This window comes from Lytechinus pictus, chromosome 1 (assembly GCF_037042905.1).
Source record: "Lytechinus pictus isolate F3 Inbred chromosome 1, Lp3.0, whole genome shotgun sequence".
Classification (NCBI taxonomy): domain Eukaryota; kingdom Metazoa; phylum Echinodermata; class Echinoidea; order Temnopleuroida; family Toxopneustidae; genus Lytechinus; species Lytechinus pictus.
In genome coordinates, this window is record NC_087245.1 from 7,511,332 (window position 1) to 7,515,594 (window position 4,263).

Below are 4,263 nucleotides of genomic sequence, written 5' to 3' on the forward strand. Positions count from 1 at the left end.
TTTATTTGTGATTTTTTTTTTGTGAGATGATGTTTTGTGATGATGATGATGTTTTGTGTGAGATGGACGGGGTCATGATTTGTTTTCATTGAGCTTTTCTTTCGATAGTACCATGTGTCCTGTGTAATTAGGTATATACATCTATTTCAAAGTAAGGAATGTGATAAATATATTAGATTGTAATAGAATTACAGTTGAAGAGAGAGTAGTGATGAAAGCTGATGAACGTTCAAAGAAATAGGGGGGGGGGTGAAAGGAAGGGAAGGGTGGGGGGAGAGAAGAGATAAAGAGACAGGAAACGATAGGGGAAGAAAAGAGGACATTGAATGAAATAAGGGAGGTGTAGAGAGTTAAAGGCATGGAAAGAGGCTGCAGGAGAGAAGGACCAATAGAGAAAGGAGGGTACTAAAAGAACCTTGGGGAATGGGAAGTGGAGGACCGTGGAGAGATGAAGAGAAAGAGAATAACATTAAAAGAAAGAGGAAACAAATAAAGAACAAGCTTGTATTTGAAATTAGAAGATAATGAAAAAATGTAAATCGATGCGAACAATCAAGAAATTTTGATTTAACATTGACAACTTACGAGGAAAGCTCCTCACCCCCCCCCCCCCCTTATATTCAGCTTTAACCCTAAATAGACTCGGCCGTCGATCGAGCAATTGTGACGAAATTTGGCATGCACGTTACCAATGGCATAATCTACAAAACTATAAGGTCAAATTCTGCGAAAAATCTCATTGCTAATTAATTATGCCAATTTATGCATAAAATGAAAAATTTGCTCCAATTAACTAAATGATGCCTCTAAAATGCAAATTTTTGGTACAAAGACTCTTCATAGGGATTTGATCAAATGAACTTTTAAAAAATTACTACATCACATTTCATTTCTTATGTATTTTATTGTTTTCTAAATTTCTTATGTATTTCTTTATTTTTGTTTTTTAATGTTTTTTTTCAATGGAAATTGTCGGGGACTTTATTTTTACCATAAACAAGTTGGAATTAATTTATTTTGATCAGTAAAGGGAAAAAATAATGATACATTAATGAATTTTGGCTAAAAACACTATTTGCATTGGATTTGTACTCAAATTCACGTTTTTGAGCAATTTTGTGCCTGCATGCACGAAATGTTGCGTAATATCAGAACCGCATACCCGGGGATCGCAATTTTGGTCTCAAAAGTTACGCGAGACTCGAAAGTAAAAAGCGACACGTTAAAAACAATTTGCACAGCGGATTTATCGCAAAAAATGTCAAGGGGGTTAAAAGCAGTGCTAAGAGGGAAACGGTAGTTATATACGCTCTATATCCATCGAGCATCCGTCCACTGTGATTTTAGTATTGAAGTGAACAAGGGCAGACGACGACGTTGACTCAAACGATCAGACGACTGCTACGTCGTTCTCGTTCACTGCTCCTAAAACTCTCCATTGTTTGCCCATTTTGTCCATTGTCTGGAGCGGATGAAAACGGATGGAGCCACCCCAAAATTTGCTTGTCCGCTGTATCCGTTATGAGTACGTTTTGTGTCCTTCGGCCAGTCCGGACCAGGCCTTAATATAGGCCCTAATATAGGGCAATTTTAGGGTTTCGTTGCATTAGATTGCTATATTAGCCAGCACTCTTAGTTTCCTCACTTTGTCTTTTTTTATAATGTAGAGAAAGCCCTGTGCTACTATTTTATTTCAAAATTTGAATATTTTTATTTGATACCGTTAATGAAATCTTCATTCCGGCCTTCTCGCTGCGGAAGGTATCTTTGATTGCTAAATAGATAAGTTAATGAATTGGGAGAGTCAATGAATTGAATTGAACTTGAATTTTCACAAATGGTTGATTAATGAGTAAATGAATAAGCGAACAGAAAAAAATGAATTGATGCATAAGAGAGTGTATAGGTATATTAAAAGATTAACGATAAAATTAATATTAAAATATCTAAATAAATTGATAAATAAGTGAATGAATTAATAAATAAATATGTAATTAAATATATAAATAAATCACATAAAATAAACTATAAAAATAATAAGCAGGATCCTTTCAAGTTCACCTTGAGAAAACATTCTTAACCTTCTTAAGTTTTTGAATCGATATTTTTGTTCACCTTGTCGTTAAACAAAAAAAAAATCCTAGTTTAAAACACAGCCCAATGCCCTCAATAATGGGCGACCTTTTCCGCCCAAATCCTTTACTGACGTACAACTGCCTCTTATCTGAATGAAATATGAGCAACACCTACCCGACTCCCCCCCCCCCCCCCATCCCCGTTATTTACGTGTGTTTTTCCAACGAACTTTCGAATCTCCGGCTCCCCTCCGGCCCCGGTGATCCCCACCTGCACCACCAACAATAATTGTCTCCCTTACGCACATGCGCAAACTTCTTGAATAAGTTTCATTACGTCACAATATTAAGCGAGCACCGCGCTTAACTTTCAGCCAATCATATTGCAGAAATCGGCCATATCATGATATTCGTGAAGAAACAATCGTTTCTAGCTCTAGCTAAGCGCAGGTGTATGTTTTTGTTATTCTAGCATGTTACTAAAATGCTTCATTCTTATTAAATTCCCCATACATTCGGAAGTCTTTGCATCTTGCTTGCTTCAAAATGCCAAACAGATCTTCGAGAAAAAAAAATCCTTGGGCGATGTAGAAAGATAATCGGCAAAGGTTTTCGGAAGCTATGCTGTTGTTTACCAGGTAATGATTTTACTTGATCCACCAACGATCTATGTTTTTTTTTTATAATGGACTTATTTTTTTAAATTTATTTACAGTATATATTTGATGACGGTCATGCCTACAGACTGGCCGCTGATGATTTCAAACTAGTAAGCTAATAATTTATCTTTAAATATATTTAGATTTACATTGTGTGCGGGAATAATTGAATGAATCCGACCGGGGCAATAATAAAACTATAGACGCTTGAATACGTATAATGTATACCGGTAATGCATTATAAATAAAAAGATTATTATTATTATCATTATTAATATTATTATCATCATCATCATTATTATTATTTGCAATATCATCATCATTATTGTTATTATCAATATCATTATTATTATTGTTGTTGTTATCTAGATCTTTCGATAATCTAATTTATTCTTTTTAAAACATATATCACAATTTAACGTCAATTTCTTTAGGAGAAAATTCGAATAAAAATTACCAAGCAGATAATTAATTCATCTATTACTATCTATTTCACTAATTTCAATAGAAACATTTAGATTATACATATATATCACATCTAATATTTGTCAAATGTTTGATCTTGTAACATTACAAGAAATTACTCAAAACAGAATAATAAAATTATTATCATTTGATCTATCGCATTCCTGAAAGAGTACTCAAGTGAATGAATAAAAAATTAAGACAAAATAAAAAAGTAAATAAAACAAAAACCAGGTAAAATGAATAATAATGATAAATAAATAAACGAATTAATAAATAATTAAATACGTTAATTAATTCATTCATAAATCTAGTCACTTGATTAATTAATTAGCTTGCTCTAAACAATTTTACTTTTTTTTATTTGATTTGATCTCCTCTCAGGTTTACATTTCATCTTGCAAATCCATCTCAGATTCTTTCTCAGTTTAAGGTAGTCTCCCTGATCTCTGCCAGGCAGACATTGCTAATCTTAACAAGGATATCGACCCCTTTCCTACAAACCTCTCTACCAACAATGCCACTTGTTATGATGATAACTGCTTGAGTTGGCATTCCAGTTTGATATCTGGTAGCTCTTGTGAATTGGCTTCACATTTCAAGAACGATGACAATGACGATTACGTACATGATCGTTATGATGAGAGCATTGCGTGTAGCAGTAGACAATCGATATGTCATCTTTAGACTTGTCAGTGAGATTGAAAGAGAATTTATTTATGACAATCAGACAAACGCTAAAAAGTATTCTCCTGCGAATGATTAGAGAAGTCGTATTAAAAAACTACTGAGAAAATTATCGAAAATAAACATGTTTATTTTAGAAAACAGGCCATTTATCTGTTTGTTTGTTACATTTTTTAAATAGATTTCCCCTATTTTCTCTCTCCCTATCCTCTCTCTCTTCAATATCAACGCAATCTGTATATCATCCTTCCCCTCCCCTCTACCTGTATCTCCCTCTCTCCCTCTCTCTATCTATATCTCTCCTCCGACTCATTATCACCCCTCCGCCCCTCTGAAAGGCAATTATTAATGTAAAAAGTTTACAACGAGACCAAATC